Raw genomic sequence first — 22,476 nt, forward strand, 5'->3', positions numbered from 1 at the left:
TATTTTTGCTCACCTTTTCATAAAGATTGTGTGTACATTTACACATTTACTATATAAGTTAACCCATTCATTTACAATGTGATAGGAATAAGACCAGTATGTTTGTGATTTCATGCTCAGGTGCACCCATGCTGAAAATGAACATTTTGAATACATGCTCAGTGACTTCCTCTGCCTCTCTGAGTACTTTAAAACACCCTGAGCATGCTCACCTGCCTGATGCTGCACTGAACATGCCTGGCCACAGGAAAGGGCTGCTGAGGCCAAAAGAATTCCATGTATAGCAGATAGATATGAAAAGCAGGACCAGAGCCAACCCAGGGAGTAAGCAATCCCACCCAAGAATATGCTTAGAGTGAAGAGAATAAAACTGCAGAATCCCAAAATGGTTCACACATACACACAGAAATCATCTTCCCAGATACACAGCAACCAGCATTGACATGGCATGGCTGACATGTAGAGCATGCTCAATCTCTCTCTCTCTCTCTCTCTCTCTCTCTCTCTCTCTCTCTCTCTCTCTCTCTCTCTCTCTCTCAATCTGTGTGTGTGTGTGTGTGTGTGTGTGTGTGTGTGTGTGTGCTCATGCACGTGTGCCCTCCTATGTTTGGGGCCAAGAGGAATATGAGAATGAATGAATGAATGAATTCCAGGCGCCCTGATAAATTCCCCCAGGGATAAAATCCAAAGCATCTGCTTCTCAGAGATAAACAGAAAGCTTTGCTCCTTGGAGGCATGGCCAGTGGCTGAGCACCATGCTAATCTTCTCTGCACCAGGTCCCAAGCACCACAGCAAATGTGTATCAAAAATTTTTTTAATGGAGGCAAAAAAGAGAGATTCATTCTCACTAAAGCAGTAATGTGAATTCAAATGTTCTTTGCCGTCTGGATGAAAGCAACCAAAATTGATGTTGTTTCAAAGAGGGTGTAGGAGAACTAGCAGAGGGATAGATTAATTTGGCTGTGCAGATGAAGCCCACTCCCTAGATTCAGGGTGGGGCTGGGCCAGCTGCCAGTGAGCCTGAAATGCCACACACACCCCTGAGTCACGTGCCTGCCTCCAGGAGTGCTCTCCTAGCCAGCGTGTCATTTGATCTTCCAAGCACTGCTGTGAGCTACAGCAGAGAAGCTGTTATTTCACATCCACAGAAGAAGTTAACTGGGGCCCAAGAGATCCCCAGGCAGGCATCCATTTCTATTACAACAAAATGAGGGCCCTGGGCCAGTGTTACCTGTGTTATAGACAAACGTCACCCGAGAATGTATGGGAAATCAGAGGCCCACTCTTCAAGTGTGGGGTGGGCCTGAGCTTCTGCCTTTGAACTGGTTCACAGGTGAGCCCAGTGCCACCAGTTTGGGACCACCATCTTCAGAACCCCTGCCTATTGGTACTGCTTTTGAAAGACATGTCCAATATATCCAATAACAACCTCTTTCTTTGACAGGACACTGTTTAAACCATTAATCTCAAGAACAGATGTCACACATGGATCTCAGCTAGGGTGGACTGGTTTTCAGTTCCAGACATATGAGGAACCAGAGAAAATGCCAGTGGTCAACTCAGTGACCCTGACAAGACTTTATCCCTGCCTCAGACCTCTGATGCTAAATCTGTGCACAACCAAACACTCACTCCCTGGGAACCAGCTACTCCTCACCTCCAGATATAGATCCAGATGAGATTGCCTGACTTGGGTTCCTTTGGCTCTAGTGAAGACATGTCTCCACAAAAGCACCTTAGCAACCCTCCAGGGCTTACTACCAAAAGAATCTCCTTTGTGCCCAGATTTTGTTTTCCTTCAAGATTACAAGCCACAGGACCTGGGGAGGGAAAACAACTAGTAAAGTGCTTGTGTTGAAAGCATAAAGGCTTGAATTTGAACCCCAGAACCCACATTAAAAATACAGGCATGGTGGCTTTTGCTTGTCAGCCAAGCACGGGATAGGAGAGAGGTGGGTTCCTAAGGCTTGTGGGCAAGCCAGCCTATTCTGATTGTCAAGTCCCAGGCCAGTGAGAGACCTTGTCTCAAAACAAATACGGCCTGCACCTGAGGTCTCTCTCTCTCTCTCTCTCTCTCTCTCTCTCTCTCTCTCTCTCTCTCTCTCTCTCTCACTCACACACACACACACACAGAGAGAGAGAGAGAGAGAGAGAGAGAGAGAGAGAGAGAGAGAAAGAGAGAGAGACAGTCTCAGCACACTTCATCTCAACTTTTATTAACTCCTAGATTAAGAGCTTTGGCAAGCGTCCTTTCTTTGGTCTCTGCTTTGGGTGTGGGGATGCCTGAGGAAGAAGAGATTTTTGCCCAGCATTCTAGAACAGGCTGAAGGCTAGATCCCAGGTGTCATGGCCTCTGAGCCCTCACCTTGGTATTGGAGTATACTGCAGAGGTCTGTCCCCTTGTCCTTCCTCATTAACCAAACATGTCACCTTCGTTCCATCACCTAAAGCAGATTCCTTTGGGATCATATGTCCTTTCCAGCTTCAAAAGTGCCTTTCAGCAACTGTACATATTCCTGAGACCAGTGTTTAACACCTTTGAATTCAAATTATCTCTCACCATTGAGGGAATTTGGAGTCTGTGACAGCCAGATGACACAAGACACAAAGAAAGTAGAATATGGAATATGGTGAATGGGGAGACACCAGATGTCAGAGACGATCCCCAAGGCAACAGAGAGGAGTCCCAGATGATCATTGGCTGCTACCAGTTTTGCCAGAGCCAAACCTGTCCATATGTTTTCTTCAACACCCTTGGACCTACTCTGAGACCCTGTCCTGACCCCAGAACTCTAATGTCCTTAGAAAATTACTCCACTACTTAGTACTCCTCCCTCCACACTCTTACCTTACTGGGCAATTATTGCCAAGACTGTGGAGCCACTGTGAGGCCATCTCAAAGAAGACCAAGTCAAGCCAAGAGGACTCAGCTAACTGCTTTCACAGCCCTTGGTGCTGAGCAGGCTTCCCTCATGCAGCCTGTCCTCAGGAGGCTCCAGGAGATCAGGACTCCAGTGCCCTGATCTCCACTCTAAAGCCTGTACCTTGGCCCCTAAGCCAGCCCTAACTGCTCTTCGGAGATTACAAACCTCCAGGAAAAATTAAACCCTCACCAAACAACCTTTAATTTTATCCACTTGCTTTAATGAAGGTTCCGGTGTTAATGACCTCAGAGGCTTTAGTCTGACAGTTCTCCTGCTAACTAAACCCTGAGCTACATCCCCCAAACGCTGCAGCCTGGAATCTTGAGTGTTGCCTCTAATCTTATTTTCTATTTCTGGGCTATATTGCATTAGCACCTTTTTATTTCTCCTGGCATGTTTGACAGTGAGTTCAGGCTAGTGAGAATCATCTCTTTGTGCTGGCAAATGGGAATTGCATTGGTTGTTTTAGAATAATGACTTATAGTTAAAATTACCCCCGGGATGTCATAATTACATGGTCTCAGCTTTCTTCTCTGACTAGGTAGAGAGGCAGCGCTCAGGTGCTCTGCAGGAAGTTGCTTAGAGTGGAGGAGAGAGGGGGGATGTACAGGTGTGGAGGCTCTGTCCCCTAGAAAAGCAGGAAGATGGAGAATGGGACTAAGTGGCATGCTGTGATGAGACAGGAAAGAGTCCCTCACCCTCCTTGATGGTCCTCTATCCACCAGGTAAATGCTCTTCTGGAGGGCGAAGGCACTAGCCTAGCCAAGGGTGGGATAATTTTCAGGATTCCTGACATGCTCTGGGATTTATCAGCATCTGAAATTCATGAACGAGGCTCACTTTTGACCTCACCCACTAAACATATGATCTCTAGTAAAGGCAAACATTATTTGGAAAAGCTTCGAATAACAGGAGCTGGGTTAATTTGTGGGTGTTCTGATGCAATTTGTTTTACATTCACTTTAGTGATTGGATCTCTGTAGAAGCAGACATGTGGTATGGTGTTAGGAATCTGCCCACTTGGCCTGTACACCCCCCCATCATCCCTGGCATGTAATTCCAATGAGGAAGGGTGCTATACTCTGCTTTGACATCATCGGTCTTCTGAAATTCCCACAGGGGACGTCTCTCCAGAGACTGCCACTAAAGAAGGTGGAAAATGCTGATTCCTGCCAAGGCATAAAGGGAAGGGTAAGATCCTATCATCATGCAGAGGATGAGGGCACTGACCAAAGAGGGAAGTGATGATGGTCAGAGAAGGACGGAAGCAGAATGGGAATGAGGTCCACATTGACAAAGTAAATCACACCAAGAGCCATAGGCTCAGTGTATGTGAACCAACCTTGGGGAATCCCAGCTTTGTCACCAACACCTGTGTTTGACTTCTCAGTGAGTCCATTCCTTCATTCTAAAATAATAAGATCCAATGTATAGCCTAACTTCAACTTTCTGCAGAATCTGGCACTCAGAACAGTGTTGGCATGGGGCTCACCTTTGAAGGGCAAAGGTGTCTAACTATTTTAAGATGGTTTTCATGGGACACTCTCTCTCTCCATCCCCAACTATTTTCTTGTTCTTTTCCTTTGGAAGAGTCTAAAATCCCACATTCATCCCTGGGTAAGAGAGTCAGGGAAAAGAATGGTAGCTGGATTGATTTGGTCCCAAGAATACCAAGTATGGTGGGTTGATCTGGGGGTGGGGTGTTCCCCAGCCTGTACTATTTGTCAAGAAGGTGAACGGGAGATTGGCCGGATGTGTCGGGAAGATGATTTTTAAAAAATGCCTTCTAATCTAAGTAATTACTGCCTCTGGGCCCAAGCACAGGAGAGGAGGCGAATTGAAAACCGTCTTCTCTTTGTTTTTCTCTCCATCAGAGAGACCTAAGACTTCCCCAAGGTTTTTAAAACAAAATTACATTTTTTTCCCTGAAGCAGGGCAGACTCATCCTCCAGGGATGAGGTGCCTCCCTGCCTCCTGGGACTGCAGCGAGGCTGGAACAGAAGCCAGGCTGCAGCCCTCTTTGCAAATGACACTAATTAAGAACGGGATTGCTAGTAGAGTGAATCTACACCAACTATTTTGGTAAAACATTGAATGTTCCTCCAGAGGCTCCCCAAATGAGCACATGGGCTTTGGAACTACTGTGACAGCTGTCTGTAGAAAAAAAAATCTTGCATGATCTATTGGCCCCATCACAGGTCTGTCACCACAGCTAATGTGTCACCTGAGAGCCTGACTGAGGTTTCACCTGGCTTTGGGATTGCAATAAACACCCAAGAGGTGGGCAAAGAGGCTAATGTGATATCATGCAGAGACATAGAAGGGGAAAGGGCTATGCAGGGTACCTTTGCTTCCAGGAGCCAGGTTTCCGATCTTACTGTATTTGTCTGCTGTGCTGAAATGCTGCTTGCGCACCTTACAGTCTTGGAATGGGGGAAGAATTACTGAAAGATGTGTTAAAGAACCACACAGACATCATTACTGGGATGGACACAGGAAAAAAAAGTCTGCCTAGCAACACTGGCAGGTCAACAGAAGTCTTGGTAGAATTGGGGAGTGTCTCCACCTCTCTCTTCAAGCATTTATCATTTCTTTGTAGTAAAAATGCCCAAAATTCTTTTCCATAGCTCTTTTGGAGTAGACAACACCATGTCACTATCTGTTGTCACCCTTGTCATAGCACAGCTGAATTCCTATGAGACAGTAGTATGCCATGGCCCAATCATTCCCCCATTCCTCTCTTCCTACTTGTTCTCCTGACTTATGGCAGTCAACTCATTTAAGCCTCTGGATCTACCTGTTTTAATACCACACATGTACTTGATTTTCTGTGTCTGGCTTACTGTAGGAAGCATAATGACCCTGAGGATGATATCTCATTGAGGGACTTCAGAAGTCCTACATCTCTGTGATGCCACCCCAATAACCCCAGTCCACAGGGAGTTCTGCCTCTCTCCAACATTGCTGGAGAAGTCCCTCTGCATCACCAATGACCTGTGTACAGTATCCTTTTCATGCACATTGATGTCTCATTGCTTCTTGTAAGATATTTAGGGCTCTGTGTATACCATGCATTTCTTGGTGTATGAATGCTTTTGCAGCCCCTAGCTTGGGGCCTGACACATTTTCTAGGCTATAATTCAGTTTTTCCCCAATGCTTGAGTTGTTCTCTCCCTTGTCGTCTCAATCTCTGGCTATATGAAGACCCTTGGCATCTTTATTTCCCCAGATTGCTTCTCCCTGACTCCCTTCCTATAGATATTGCACTTTCTGCAATATAACTTTACAGTTCATGGAGGGGCCTGAGCAGGAAGCTCTGGCAATGCCCTATTCCCTTGCCATTTTAGTTCTGAAGTAAGTTCCATGCTAATTTGATAAAAGGCAAAGGCAGGATGGGCCAAGCCCTTTTAGGATTGACAACTAGTGTTCATATCCTGATTTACCTCTTTCCACCAGCTCTCTGATTCAGGACAAGTAATTGCTGCCCTGATCTCCAGTTTAAGCATCTGTTACCTGGATGAGGGACACCTGTACCTGTTGAATCCTTGGTGAAGACACACTAAGTGCTGTGCTTAGCTGCTGGAACACTTTGAGTGCTCCGTAGATGACAGAATAGGGATAAAAGCAGAGGTCAGGATTGCATATGTGAGTCGCATGGGGCCCACAAAGGAGTATAGCCTGTTCTTGTGAAGCTTTGCAAGGCATTGTGTCTTAAATAGAAGGAATTTTACAAATTACCCCTCAGGTCCCCAAATCATGGGAGATCTAATGACAGCTATACCAGCTTCAAGCCTGATGTCCTACAACCTCTTGGGGTTCATTTTGTTCCCTAACATGAACTCCCAGCCCTCCTGTATTTTGAAAGCATGATCTTACCCCCATCCACACCTCTCTGGAAATGCCCTTCAGGGCTGTGATCCCTCCTAGGTGTCCACTCTAAGCTGGAAACCCCTCCCCCCCCATGCAGGAGAATTCTGTCTGCCTTCTTGGCATCTGGAAGCTGTGCCTTGCTTCTCTCTTGTGATGGCAATTCCTTTGTGTTACTCTACTGAATGTGTTCTTAAAGAAGACTCCCTCGGCCGCTGCCGCCTCACTTTTCTTTGTGGTTAGATGCAGTGACTAGAATCTTGCAGTCCTTACAAGTCAATTTTCCTTTAATGATGATTTTACTTGCTCTGAAGCTTATCAGAAGGAGGGTTCACGCACCCGGGGTCTCCGCTTGCCGCTTTCAGTGGGCCGAGGCAGCTGTTCTATAGGCAGTTGCACCTGTTTTGAATGTCATCAGTGTAGTGCTAATATGCAGAGTGATTCCTGAGGCAGGAAACCGGAACCAACAGTGAAAGAAACCGCACTCTGGATTATAAATCACTTTCCATCCGCCCAGGCTCTTTCTTTGGGATTCCACAGAGGAAGTTGTGCAGGCAAAAGGATGCTGTAGAACTTCTGTTCTTGTGTGGAGAGAGAGGCGGGGGTCCAGAGGGACACTGTTATGTCTGGGCAAGGAATTAGATGGAGCTGAAGTGGAAGAGAGGGCATAGGCCCAAAGAGAGGGGGAGGGAAAGAGGGCACATATTAGTCAGGAGCTCTGAGGAAAACATGCATTTGCTTCTACAGCCATGGCCAACAGCATTTCCAAGGGTTTAGTGGAAAGTTCTGAGAGGGCTCCAACAGGGATCATCTGAAATCTAAAATCTGATCCTTCTCTTTCAAACCACTGTGGATTTTTTATTCTTCCAGAGCTAAGGTTAGAACTCTTGCCCTTGAGCATGTGAAGTGAGTCCCCTGCGCTAAGCTATAAACTCAGTCCCAAAGCATGTTTCTGTCACTTCGAATTAACCTACTCCCTTTAGAAAAGCATGGGGGGTAAAAGTTTAGGGTCCAGGAAGGAACAGTGAGCATCACCCTGGTTGTGAAGCTGGGTTCCTTGACTTCTACAATCCAGAGGACAGGCTGCCTCAATTATCACACTTACAAAATGGGTCCAGGCTATTCAATGAGGTGCAGGGCCCTGCGAGTTTCTCCCTAAGGAGAGATTTGCCACTTGTTAGGGCAGTGCTCACCTCTATGGTTTCAGACAAGTGGCTGGATTTAATGTAAAGCAGTGAAGAAGGACATCCCTCTGAAGACAAAAGCCTCTGTGTCACAGATGCTGCTAGCCCACCTCTATTTAAGATAAGACTCAGACTAGACCAGAACCGGTAGGCCAAGACAGAGAGCTTATTTTGTTTGGCTGTGCTGGTATCTAAGAATTTTCTTGAAAGTTGGTAGAGAATGTTGGAATTAGAGTGACTGAGGATAGCAAGAGGTCAAACAAGGAGAGAGAGAGAGAATCAACCCTTCAATATAGTGTTACTCTAAGACAAGGGTTAACAATTCAGGTTGCTGCAAGCCATAAGTTCCTATGATAGGATGAGGTTAGACATTTCCTATGTGTGAAACTCCTGTCAACATCTCACCCACATAGATATTATTGTAACCTTACAAAGTTAAATACAGGCTGAGAGACAAAGACTGAGAGGCAAGGGTTGGTAGATGCCTCAGTGAGTAACATGTTTGCTATGCAAGGATGAGGGCCCAAGTGCTGACCTCCATGTGAAAATCCAGGCACAACAGCACATACCTGAAATCCCAGTGATGGGGGTAGAGACAAGGGAACTCTTTGGGTTTGATGGATCTGAAAGAGAATTTGTCACAAAATAGTAAGATGGGCAATGATAGAGGATGATACATGACATTGACCTCTGACCTCCACACTTACACAAATGCATGCTCATGCACACATCATCAACATGCATACATGCAAACGTAATAACACACACACACACACACACACACAGTAAAGCTAAGTGAAAGCATACATGCCTAGATAACATGTCACAAATTTAAGATGTCAGTGCCCTAAATGCTGGAGGACTTGAAGGCAAGAGAGCTTATTATGGTGTGAGACAGAGAGAAGAGGAAGATTGACCCGGAACATGAATAGTTGGAAAGAAAGTAGAGGAATCTAGAAAAATGAATGGCAGAATCAAGTGTACTGACAAGAATAAGCATCACAACATCAGAGTGTGGGGAGAATGGGGAGGCAGACAGACTGGGGATACATGCAGACACCCTGATTATAGCAGAATAATCAGGGGCAGATGACCAAAGCTGTGATGGTGTCACCATGGAACCCCGAGTTTAAAAATCTCTAGAGTCCTGTTTGCAACCCAGTGTGTCTAAGGCACGGGGGGGGGGGCACCGGGAACAGAACCCACTTTAGCATCAACACCTGTAGGTCTATTCTCTCGAAGCAAATATGTATTTAAGTCAACACTAGAGGGGGTCAGCTGCCAGCATGTGAACCCACAGGTGTCTGGGGACAGGAAGGTGCCAGCGGTGTGTGTTCCTCTGGTGACTCGTGCCTGTGCTTCGTGATAGCTGAGTTTCTTCTGTCCTAAGAATGCCCATTAGAATCCATCTGAAAGCCCGGGTGTGTGAAGGTTTTCCATTCTCATTCCCCACATCCCTGTTTCAAATAGCATAGGAGTCCCTCTGGATTTCCCAGGGAGAAAATACAGTTATTTACTTATTGGCTTTATTAGAAAAGCACCCATTACCTGAATGCCTCTAGGCAACAGCACAAAAATATACTTTTGAAAAGATGAGAATTCAATTAGGCAGAGATGCATATCAACCTTCAGCAAGTAGGCCAGCAGAGAAGTCTCCCCCAGAATGTACGGGAGCCTACAAAAAGATGCTTTTGCCTGCAGGTCAGATCATCGGGCTCTCCTAAGCCAAGAAGAGAGGAGCCGGGAAATATGAGAAGCAACTACCTGGTTCCCTCTATCCCGTTCTGCCCCAGTTCAGCCCAGTGCCAAAACTGGCACTCACATTGGGCATTGAGTCTACCATGTGGCCAGGAAATGGGACTGGGTCTCAGGTAGTAGAGACAGAAACATTAAAGTAGGGACTTTGGAGATACTTTTAATTAGCTGTCGTGTATGCTATTTTGACTTCGTGCTTAGCTACAATCTGTAACAGTTTTATGAGCCGGCTGAGCCTGTTTCCTGCAGAAATCTTATGAGACAGGCAGTGATTTTTCTAAAACTCAAATCTAATGATGTCATTCCCTACTAAGAATATCCATAGCTCCCTATTGCCTTAGGATCTAGAGTATGCCTGTGAGAGTCTTCGAGGTCAGACTCCAGGCTATTTCTTCTAGTACCCCTTACCCCATGCCCACTCAGTCACACACAACAATCTGTAGGTCCTCAAACTATGATGACCTAATCCACATCTCCTAGTCTTTCAAACTGTCTTATGTGTAGGTGTCTGGAGTACAAGTCAACATAAGGCCTTCTGTCACTGGGAAGCTACTGTCACAGAGACCTCTCCTCCCAGAGGAACTTGTTGCTCCTCCATTTGGAGACAAGTGAGTCTTGCTAAGTTCTCAAGAGCCCAATCTCAGGCCATTACAACCCTTTTCTGGTATCTGTCTCTCTAGCCAGACATATGCACTCAAAACAGAGCCCTAGAGCAAGAAGGCCAGGTTAGAGTTGGAAGGCAGCCTCTCTAAGATTCAGCTCAGAACTGAAAGCTCTCGAAGTCATGGGATCTCCTTTGTTGCACACTGGAGCTTGTAACCAGGCCTGTCTCATTGATTTTATTTAAAGATTGTGAAGGTACAACAAGACCGAATGTGGAAACTTCCCAGCTCCGGGTGTCATGCTAGGTGCTTGCCTGTTGTTGACTGAACCAAGGAAAGGTGACATAACAGGTGTACTTGACATTTTACAAAGACCCTAAGGCCAGAAAAAAACCTCAAATGTCAAGGACTACCCCATAGGTAAAGAAATGGCTGGCGCCATAACCCTCTAACCTTCAGTGTCATCAAGGGCTCTGGGGAGGAGACACCCCACTCTCTGGTCGGTCTCTACTCAGGTAGTGAATCCAAGGTAAAGTGATTTCCTTTACAGAAAATCAGACTTCCAGGCCCTTCTAGCTTTCTCCACACTCCTCACCGAAGGCAGTGATCTCCAAATAAAATCAACTGCTAGAGACATTAGGTGCTTTTGTTTTTTCCGGGCGGGGCAAGGGGTCTACAACATGGTGTCTTAAAATAAGCAACAGACAGGAAGTTAGCAACAGCACAGTGACATGGTGCTGCCCAGCCAGTTCTCAGATTCTCTTTTCCTAGTTTAAAAGTTTTGGATCAAATCATCTTGTGAGCCCATCCATCTCTAAAGCTCTGTGCCCACCTGCGAAATGAAAGAGCCAACACACCCTAGAGCAAAAGTGGGCCTGTGTTGCCAGATCTTCAGGAGCACACACAGCTTCCTTGCTTGGCCAGGACTTTAACAGGATCTAAGTGCACTGCACTGCTGCAGTCCCTCTGGGTAAGGTCAGGGTACTGATGTCAGCGGCAGACAGAAATCACTTATGTCAAACAAAGGTGGTCCAAGCCTCCTCAGGTTCTGCCACTCTTGGGGAAGATGCAAAGCCTGCAGTTTCTCAACACTCTGATCATATGCCAACCTTGCTGCCCACCAAGCCTAGGGAGGCCCTTGTCCTGGAGTAGTAAGCCCAGGGGAGAACTGAGACTCTCAGTGAGCTACCAGCCAATAACGCTACTAAGAGACCATTCCCCAGTGGGGATCACAGCCGTGCTATCACTAACTGTCTAGGGTGATCTGCCCTCCTCTGAGGCTCTAGCACACACTCAACCCCAGAGCTCAGCTCAGACACGGCCTCGCTTTCAAGGAAAGAAATGTTTACTGTGGATCATGCCACTGGGAAACTGAGACTCGCTTGGCTTGGCTGCAACTGTATGCATGACAGCCATAAACTCCTGAGCAGACTGGTAGGTAACCCACCTTGCTTAGCACAGGGCAGGAATCAGAAAATGACCAGTGATATGTTTGCCATAGGCTATCCCATCAGAACTCAGAAGAGAGCCCCAGGAGCCGGCACATCACAACCCGGGGTGCAGAGACGCTCAGTGGGCTTTATCTCTGTCATCCTTGCCATCCATGAACTGCAGCACCTAACTCATGGGCTTGCTGTGCAGACTAACTGGATCACCACAGAAAAAGCTCTCAGAGAGCATCTGATACCCTGTAAGCTAAACAGGAGCTACAGCTGCTGTTTTCATTCCTTCAACCCAATGAGCATTTGAGGGGTATCCACCAAAAATTATTGGGGTACTGACAACCTGGGAGTGCCTTTAGAAGCTGTTTCCACCTTGCCCTTGAGGAAGTTCATCTCTTTGGGTAGAATCCTCAAGTGTCTGGGGGACCTTCTCCATAGCATAGAAAATTGTCCTGGTGTGTGTGGCAGAGGGGGGTGGTGGCAGACAGCAGTCTCTCAGATCCCCACTTTCCAAAGGGAGAGGCCAGAAATGCAGTGGCGGCTTTGGCCTGCAAGGTGGTGGTGGTGGATCCTCCCTCCAGCTTCCAAGGTTCTCCGTGTCAAAGCTGGTCCCTAAGACTGACAGCCCATCTCCTTTTATTTTAACACCATTGTGTCTCCCAAGAAGCTGCTTTTAGCCAGGCTTCAGACCCCATTTGTTGAATAGCTATTTCTGTGCAGACAAGCCCCCAAACCAGCCCTTTGAGCAAAGTTATCCTTGTCTGGGGTAAAATAACACTGAGAACAGGATCCCACTGCTGCTCTCAGTCTCCCCGGGTTGGCACTCCCTAAGACCTTGCTGCTAGGTTGACAATAAGAGTATGTCCCCTCTGAAGCCAGTGTCTTACTCTGGCCTCCTTTTCATCAGACTCAAGAACGTTCACTGGGTATCTCCCAGGGGGAAACTCCGAGTGGAGGGTGCAGCATGCCTTCAGCAAAGTCCAGGCTCCTCGGGGAATGGATCCCATTCACTCATCATTCAGCAGATATTGAGTACGTAGTGTTTGCCAGGCAACAGGGTAAAAAGAATAATAGGAGACACCTCTTCATCCAAAGAGCTTATGATCCTGCGGGGAGACAAATGTAGATAGCTTACAGTACAGTTGGATGAGTCTGATAATAGAAATATGCAGCCGGTGGCTCCTCACTGTGGGTTATTTGTTTAAAATGTTATTCCATTGCTGACAACCTTTTCATCCTCAACAATTGCCACTCCATCTTCTCATCTATTCTCTGGCAATTCCCTGGCTATTCCATGTTGATCAATTCCTTTATTGCTATGTCCTTCCCTCTTGCCCCCTTTCCTAGTATAAACTCCTATTCATCCTCTAAAACCCTTTTTGCAACTACCCTAACTCTTATAAGCATTCCTTATTCTCCACTATATTTTTCAGTTTTAATATGTTTACTTTTGCACATATTGTTCTATACTTAAGAATGTATTTCTTGCTGCCCTGTGGTGACACACATCTTTAATCCCAGTCAGACGGGTCTCGATGAGTTCCAGGACAGCCTTGTCTACACAGCACCTCCATGCTTGCCAAAGCTACATGTTGAGACACTGTCTCAAACAAACAAGCAAAGCCAAAAGAGAATGTATTTATTTATGGTCCAATACAGTATCTATTTAACCTGAAATATTCATTGACTTGAACTGTGTGTAAAATACAATAGCAAATCAGGTGAGGTTGTGTATACCAGTAATCCTAGCATTGAAGGGGTGGAGACAAGATAACTGCAAGCTGCAGGCCAACCTGGACTGTACAGGATCAACCTATTACATTTTCTGGTAAGACAAGATCACATGGAGATAGATAGATTAATAGAAATGGATCAATAATTAAGAAAGAGCTAGCCAATAGGAAGCCTGAGCCATCAGCCAAACAATGTGTAATTAATATTAGCCTCTGTGTGTTTATTTGAGATTAAATGGCTGTAGGACTGGTAGGGACAGAAACTTCCATCAACACACACACCAATAAGCCATCACAGAACCCCACTATTTCTCAGCCCTGGTAATTCGATGTAGAAGTTCCTTGGTGAATCTTCACAGTGCCTCCTACGCCCACAACCTAACAAGCCTATTGATGTGCTTGTCTCTTTCCTGTAAATTCCTTCAAGAACAGGTGAGAACCTGTTCTTCCTTTGGTTCCAAGTCATGATCCTGGTACCTAGAGAACAGTAAGTGTTCAATGAATACATATGGCAATTGAAGGATGGAAATAAAGAAAGGAGGGATGGAGGGAGATAGACAGGGGAAGGAGAGGAGGAGAAAGGGGAAGGGGGGATGGGCGGAGGAAAGTGGGGAAGGAGAGGAAGAGGAAAGATAATTTGTGTCTTGCAGCAGGTAGACTATCCAGCAAACCTTCCCAGGAGAACCCAAATGCTCTTCAGCCAGGCCAAGGAAATGCAGCTAGATCAGTGAGCAGGCCACATTGCGGTGTGTCAAGCACCTTGCCTCCTAGCCTGTTGCCTGAATGCTTGCTCACACTGCTGTCTGCAGTCAGTCTCTACTGTGCTCTAGTTTCTCGAGCAACTGCAGACAGGACCCATGGAAACATTTATTTAATCAGGTCTCTCACTTTCACTTTTGTGATGGATATGCCCCCAGGCCCTTAGGGACGTGGGCTCTGTCCTCTCTGAATTAGTGCTTTTGGAAGTTTCAATTAGTACTTTTGAAACAGGCAACAGCGGGTCCCATCGTATAGCTTGCTCCATCCTGAGTCTATGTGCTCAGGCCAACAAAGCTACATTGGGACCAAGGAAAGGGAAAAGCTAAGCCCCAGAAATTGAATTGGCCTGTGAACTAGAGTGACTGGGATTGGGGTGTGCAGAGAAAGCAAGCTAGAAATATGTCTGCATCTTTCCCTGAATTGTATTTAACAATCTTGGTAAAAAACAAAACAAAACAAAACAAAACAAAACAAAAAAAACCTCTCTAGAAAAAGACCTCCAGATATACTAGGAGCTACCGAGAGTGTGAAACTTAGTGACCTGCATCCCCACCAGTAATAACTTGCTGGCTGGCTTAAAGATCCCACGGCAGGAAGTAGTGGCCCTGTGACAAAACTCATCCTCCTGAAGCTCAGGGGTGATGGGTGGTGGGACATGTAGCAGGTCTTGTGTTACCCTGTATCTCTGGCCCCATGTGCCCCTCTGACAGGCACACTGTGGTGGGTACATCCCTCTCCTTCTTCTCAGCTTCTCTGTGATATAATTACATAAGCCAGGGCACTCACCAGAGGGTCCCACAGCCTCCTAGCTGGGCTGATTGCTGAACCTGAGGTGCCGGGTGACAGTGGCCTAAGAAGGAACTCTGCTCCCTCCCCTCTGGTGAAAAGAAGCAACACTTCTCCCATCCAAAACTGACTGCTCCCCTTTCTTCTCATCCTGCCACTCCTGACACACCTGTGGCCACAAGACCCCAGGAGAGTGTTCGCCTGTCACTTTTTACTTTGATGCCCTAAGTGTTCCCACCCACTGGGGCTTCTTAGCCAGCAGGAAAGCGATTAGAACCTGTAATTTCTCATAGCCGTTAGCAGGTGACAGGCTCCCATAGCATGGCATCCATATGGCGTCACCCCTTCTGTTGAGCACAATTTTAGGGCAAGATTCATACCGCTTTTCTCTGTGCTCAAAATAGACGCCCAAAATTGGGATAGAATTTACATAAGTTGGCTGGAGAGACTGTGTTCAATTAAAAAGCTTTTGTTGCCAAGGAATTTTTTTAGTTGATACATATGCTCCTTTATTGCAGTCCTCTGAAGGGGAATGATTCTCTCTCCTCTCTCTCTCTCTCTCTCTCTCTCTCTCTCTCTCTCTCTCTCTCTCTCTCTCTCTCTCTCTCTCTCTCTCTCTCTCTCTCTCTCTCTCTCTCCCCCTCTCCCTCTCCCTCTCCCATTTCCCCTACCTACCTGCCATGCAGGTTGCGTCAGCAGCCAGGATGCACCCTCACCACACAGAAGTAACAGGTCCCCACGCTATGAGAAATGGAAGTAGAGGTGCCTGCCTTCTTGCCTAGCCTGTACAGGCAAGCCATGAAGTTTCTCTCTGAGTCTGTTCCGGACTCAGTCCCGAAGAAAATGGAACATCTCACTTTGCAATCACCATAAAGTCAATGCAATGTGTTTTTAGTTGCCCAGATGCAGAAGCATGCATATAAAACCTACAAAATGTGTTTTGAAATAATACCATTCTTAGGGGAAAATATTTGGGAAACAGAAAAAAAATATAAAGGCAGGAAAAATTCATTGGTAATTTTACCACTCCAGAACTTTTAACATTTCTGAGTGTTTCTTCCCAGCCCTTACTAAAGCTATGTATATTCACACAAATTTGGGATTACAGCATATAAATGCTTTGCATTTCTCTTTCACATCGTATCATAACTCCCTGAGCATTTTTCCATATCAAATACATTTTAGGAGCATCATTTTAATGACTGCTCTACAAGGTGTCTAACACAAACTCTATTTGGGATAAGCATTTGTTATTTTAGAATTTGTTGCTCTTCTTAGATAGATGCTGCAATTAACATCCTTGACTCCTTGCACGTGCCACAACGACTTCTTTAGGATATATTTGTGTGGGTTGTGAGTCGAGGTATGTATTCCATAGACAAGCTACCCTGAGCTATTCACAGGCTTCGGGAATGACTTATCTTATGATTAATGCATGTATTTTTTTTACAATGCCTGTTTAGCATCAGAAATGAAATCAGTGTTAAAGAACATAATTTGGTGGTGGAGTATTTTCCCAGGAAAAGTTAAACAGCCTTGGCTTGGGCATCTGCTGTTTGTGCCTGCTTAGCAGCTACCCGCCTTCTCTTCTGCACGAGAGTCTACACCTGCTCCCTCTTTCTGGTTCAAGTAAGGGCTCGTGACCTTTCCATTCAGAAGTAACTAATCACATTCATGACAAATGGTTGGCCTTGAATTTGTGTCAGTATTTCTAGGAAAGGAGTCCTCTTTCCTCTGAGATGTCTGAGCAGGTGGGATTCTGAACACCACTTCTGTCCTCCGCTGCAAAAGGCAGCCTGCCTAAGGATGGAGTCAAGGTGGTACGGAAGCAGATCTAGGAGACAGGGATGGATGAGTTCCTAGCAACAGTTCCAAACTCTGATCTTCATGGACTTGAGGCTTGCAAAAATATATCATCCCCGCCTTGAGTTTGATGTCGTCTGACCTCAAGTGTCCACTTGGAGGATCAGAGCCTGGGTCTTGGAACATGTTCTCTACAAACAAGTTTCTGTTACACTATATGGTTGTCTCCTACATCCTGCCAGTGAGCTCTGCGCTGAAATCTATAGGCCCTGGCTTTGAGACACTTAGATCCCAGTACAGTACCAGGGAAAGAACACATAACACTGTGAAACACAACATGGGAGCAAAGAACTTAGAGAGGTTTCAGAGGGTGGGCCTGTCTGCCTTTCTGAAAAGAAGCGGGACTAGTTTCACTAGGGAGGACTTCATGTGAACTTAACTCCAAGATAGAAACAAAGTTGGGGGACAAAGCCACACAGTGCAAGCCAAAGGGCAGAAGCTTAAAGCATCTGGGCAGGTCAGAGTGCAGGCAGAGAATTCCACAAAATGTGTCAATAAGACTAGCTGACCAGCCAAACATAACCTGCAGTGCTACGGGTGTGGGTGTGGGATTGTTATTGTCCTGAATTACATCTCCCAGGATTCTACCCAGCTATCAGCCTCACCCCCTGAAGTGAAGGCTTCCTGAGGCTGGGCACAAGCTCTGTACTTCAGGCTTTTAGCATTTTACCCCATCTTCTTTGAATGCTCCCAAAGAATTCCATTGGCCAATATTAGCATACGGCTACTTGCAGCATTGAACTGAACAGGATCTGACCGGCAATAAGAGATAACATCCACACCTGGCATTAGTATTTTAACTTTGGAAGTAGGACAGTTGAGCAAGCTACATTAGTGGTTTGAGACCCTTAAGTGCTCCAAGGCTTTCATCATTGGATGCCTCTTATTTTCCCAGAAGGCATTGCTGACTCACCATGCAAAACTGGACAAGGTACCTTGTTTGTAAATATGTACCTGTTGACAAATTTTTAGTCCTGTGAATTGGCCACCACAGTTTGCTCCAGCCTCCCCCTGACCTTATTAGATGTGCCTAAGGCAGCTAATAAAGATCTGAGTGCAAAGCTAGGTTCTCTAGACCAGCATTCCCCAGCTCGTCCTGATCAACAGAACCATCCAGAATCCTTGAGAAATATACAAATTGCGGGATCTTTCTTCTGGAAATCCCGACTTAAGCTTGGATCCTGTCCCAGAAATCAGTGTTAAAGCAAACACCTGAAGTTATAGCTTGAGTAAATTTAGGAAGCCCAAAACTCAACAGTTATCCTGGCTGGAGCGTGTTAATTATCCACAATCATAAGCAACCATTTCCCATGAGGAAAAGTAACTCCATCAAGCAGAAAGACCACTGTCAAGGGAACTGAATATCTTAGACATGAACGCTTGCCAGCTGGGTGACTTTGAACAAATTATATAACCTCCTTGAAGTCATAAGGAAGGCTCTGCTTGCCTCTTCCCCTCTAAGGGATCCAATTAGATGATGCATGTAAAAGGGTATCATCTATGCAAGGAATTTTCAGTGTGCCATCTTGGCTGCAAGCAAAAGCCATGTGACAATGTGCTCAGTGGAGGAGATCGGCCTTGTGAAGCTTGCCAGCGGTTTATAAATATTAGCACCACAAACCCCCTCCATTATAACATGCTTTTCCTGCCTTGCGCTCATACACCAACACCAAGGCTGGAAGGTCATCTCCATAAAGAGCAATTAGCATTTATCGAATGCTTACTCTACATAAGGCATGATTCGGGATTAATTATTCAGACCCATTCATTTAGTCCTCACAGTGACTCTCTGGACTCAGTATTATTTGCATTGCCAGTTTGTGGTGGGGGAAACTGAGATGCCAGAAAGGCATAATTGAATTAACCTAATCAAGATATAAAGGAAGTTTGGTTAAATAACATAAGATGGGTCTCAAATCTACAAAGAGCACAGTTTCTTTGCACCCCAACAGCTTACAGGCAGACCACGAGGTTTCCCATGCTGACAAGAAGTCCCTACTGTAATACATTGAACATCTAAGTCCTCCAGCTGTTTATTTCTTTACCCTTGGAACAATGCAAAAGCAAGAAGTTTCCTATTGACCACTGCATGGTGGGCATGACTTTCCACAGACTTCCACCTCACCCTCTATACCTCTTCATGGTTACTGCATTAATTAGAGCCAGGTGTAATATTAGCAGGAATTTCATCTCTGAGGCCTCAAACTAGAAGTTTCCATTGAACCCCACACTTTTCACAAGTTCCTGTATGAAGACTAACCACACCTGCCTTCAGAAAAGACACACAGTAGGTATCTTCAGAAAAGGCATATAGTAGGTATATTCAGAAAAGGCACACATTGGGTACCTTGATCTGGTTTTACACTTGACCATTTCACCTTTCCTACCCCAAAAGAAACTTGGGGCTTGCTTTTTAATTCAATATCACCCAAATCAATAAGGTGGATCCACCCAAGTTCAAAGTAAATGAATAGCAGAGCCTGCAATTGCCCCACACAATAGTCTAACACTTAACGCCAGAGCTCTTTGAAGCCACCACGAGGGGCACCACAGAAACCCCCAAAACCCCACAAGAAAGAGAGTGAGAAGAGAGCTAGGGTCAGGGGATTTCTCAGAGTCTTCTTTCTGCTCAAAGCACTGTCTAGCATGCAACAGTGGCCCTGTCATAGCCAGCCCATCACCATTATTCACCACAGCCCCTGAAACGCAAGTACATGGGAGAGCCAGGATGCCAGTACAACCGTGGTGTTTTAATGGGAGGCAGCTAAGAGGAATACTAGAGACGGTTGCTTTCTCTTTGGCCTGGGAAGAAAGAGATGGGAGAAGAGCCACACAAAGCCATGCCTCCTGGTCTTCACTCAGGTTGCTGCCTCGGAGCGCCTAGAGCTCTGGAGAACTTTTAATAGAAATCTGCAGAATGAAATGGGCTACAGCTGTTTGCCTTGATAAATATATTTTATGCTACATGCCTCAGCCGCCATCTGTTTGCTGATACGAGCACTTCTTCATGGCAACTAAGGAGAAGACATCAAAAGGCATAGCGGGAGAGAGCTTTGGAGCAGGTAGAGGGGCTGAGGAGGGCAGGTCCATGGATTGTGTACAGCTGAAAGGGGTTAGCCAGTGGACAAAGAAGATGGGGCCAGGTGTATAATAAGGAAACCAATGCACAAGTCAGATAACCCAGCTGCCCAGGAAATCCTCCACACCTCTCTTGGAGCCTTTTTTGTACATCAGGCCATCCATTCTCCTGGATTTCTCTGGCCTCTACAGTGTAAGGCAAAGTGAGAATCCAGATTGTATCGGTGACCACATCCCAGCCCGAGCTCTCCAGCAAGCATGCCCTGGGGCCTGTGCAGAAGCAGTTGTCCCCTTACTTCAACCCAGGCTGCTTCCCTATACTGATCAAACCGTCTGCTCCCTCACCTTCAACTCCTCTGATCTGGGCTGAGTGGCCAATGGACACAGAGATACTCAGTGGCTGGTGGCCCTAGAGGTGATAGGTCCCGGTCGTGGGCCAAAGTGCAATGATTAGCTTCAAAGCTGTTGTTGAGCAATGTGGCAAACAGCTCCCCAACCCTACTGGTGATAGAAAAGTGGTCCACACTTGCCTAGGATAGATATGACTAGGTAAGATGTGCCCACTGCTACAGAGTGGGTGAGGTTAAGTGCATTTCTGAAGGGAACATGCACTAGGAAATTGGCCCCTAGTGTGGTGGCTTTGAGAGATGGTGGAATCCTGAAGAGGTGGGGTCTAGTGGAACACAAGTAGATTGATGAAGGCAACCCTTTCAGAAGAGATTGACAGAGTTCTCACAAAATCCAAGTTAGTTTCTATGGTGGTTAATTACTGACAGCAACCAAAGAAGTGGACAAGGCCTCAAATCCCCTGGCTTCCAGGATTTTATTCACTCCTACTACAATGCCATCAGCCACATCATGATGGTGCCAGAAGGCCCTCACTGTAACCACGCAGACATCAGCATCATGCTCTTCGCTCTAGACCTGTGGACTCAGCCATTTTGCCTTAAAAAATGTCTAAACCCTGGAATTTTGTTATTACAAGCAACAGAAGATAGAGCAAGACCCCCATTCCAAGATGCCACAGTACTGTGAACGGAAACATTTTCCTGAATCCCAGGCCATCATAGCAAGAAAACACTGTGCTTGCCTTAGAAGAAGCCAGCCTCCTCAGGGAATGGCTCAGGTATCTGAAGATTCCTGCTGATTCCAGAGTCTATGTGAATTAATCTTGCTACCTTCCTTAGGGAAAAATGTGTGAGGCCTATGTGACTCACCACTGTCCTGAATGGATCCTATTTTCTGCCATCCCATGAGCACGGCTGGTCCTTTTCCCTTCTATCTGCAGCTCTCCTGCCACGTCACCTTAAGAACACAGCCTGCCTGGAAATGGAGAAAGCAGGGCAGATCCCCAAAAGCACTGCACGGGAGTAGAGGAGCATCCAAAGCATCGCCTCCGTACCTACCTTAGCAGCTGCCTCTAAGGAAAGGGGGGCGGCAGCTAAAGCTGGTCCTCTTGGCAACACAGGGACTGCCTGTATCTAAGCACCTCCTTCCACGTCCTAATGGAGCTGTGAGCATCCACAATGGCTAGGTAAACAGAGAGTTCCAATACAGGGAGTCAAAAAGAAGCACCCTCTCCTCTCCCACTATTTCCTGACCATGAAGAAAAAATGGGCACTGCAAACACCAAGGCAAAAGAACCTCTGGGAAGCTGACAAGACCATGTGTGTCCAAGGACATATGATTCAGAAGCAAAATGACCAAGCACCTGCTGCTCAGTGCCACCTCCTCCCAAGGATGCCAGCTGGGTGACGGCTGGTGACATGCTTTGAGATGCCCCAACAGAAGGCCCTGAGTCACTGTGTACTAAGGACTGTGATCTGGGATCCAAGAAACCAAGTGCTTTGGGCAAGCATCAGTACTGCTGGCTGCTACTAAGAGCCGAGCATGCCACCAGCTCCACTGGAGGGGCAGCCCTGGTAGTAATAAGGTCTCCATGGCACATGACAGTTTACAATTACCCTTCCCAATACAACTACGCCAGGAGTGGCAGGACACGGATGAACCTTTCTGCCTAACACCGTTTGAGGCAGGAGTCCTGGTCCCCCATGAACCTTGAGAGCAAGAGTCCTTCCATATTGAAAAGGTCCAAACTCACCTTTCCTGCCGATCTCCAATGCACATCTCAAGGCCTGTTCACGACAACCTCCATCTGCTCCTCCACTTATTCATTCAGCAAGCGTGTGTTGAGCACTGACTGTGTGCATTACTTTTGGCACCAAGATACAGCAGTGACTAAAACAGAATCAAAGATCTCCCTCCCCAAGGGACTGCAGTGAGATCAGGAGTTAGATAAGCAGGCAAACATTTAATGCTATAAATAAAAGCGCCAAATGACTGGCAGAGAGTGAAGAGTGGATTTGATTTTAGAGCTGGATGGCAAAGGGTCTTATCTGGGCAGGAGTCTGAGTGGAATGAGGGGTCATGTTGGCCATGCAAAGGCCCTGAGGTGGGATCTTAGTGCCTGTGGAGAAACACC

At 46.3% G+C, this 22,476-nt stretch overlaps 1 long non-coding RNA gene across 1 annotated transcript; it reads right to left on the reverse strand.

Moving 5' to 3' along the window:
• Positions 1 to 6,612: 6,612 nt before the first annotated feature.
• Positions 6,613 to 21,383, reverse strand: LOC121133534. The gene is made up of 4 exons (XR_005870405.1): positions 21,212 to 21,383; positions 12,663 to 12,881; positions 8,546 to 8,599; positions 6,613 to 7,440 (listed from the first exon to the last, which is right to left on the reverse strand). It is a non-coding gene; the product is annotated as an uncharacterized LOC121133534 (long non-coding RNA).
• Between the last annotated feature and the right edge of the window lie 1,093 nt (positions 21,384 to 22,476).

This window comes from Mesocricetus auratus, unplaced genomic scaffold (assembly GCF_017639785.1).
Source record: "Mesocricetus auratus isolate SY011 unplaced genomic scaffold, BCM_Maur_2.0 Super-Scaffold_100022, whole genome shotgun sequence".
Classification (NCBI taxonomy): Eukaryota; Metazoa; Chordata; class Mammalia; order Rodentia; family Cricetidae; genus Mesocricetus; species Mesocricetus auratus.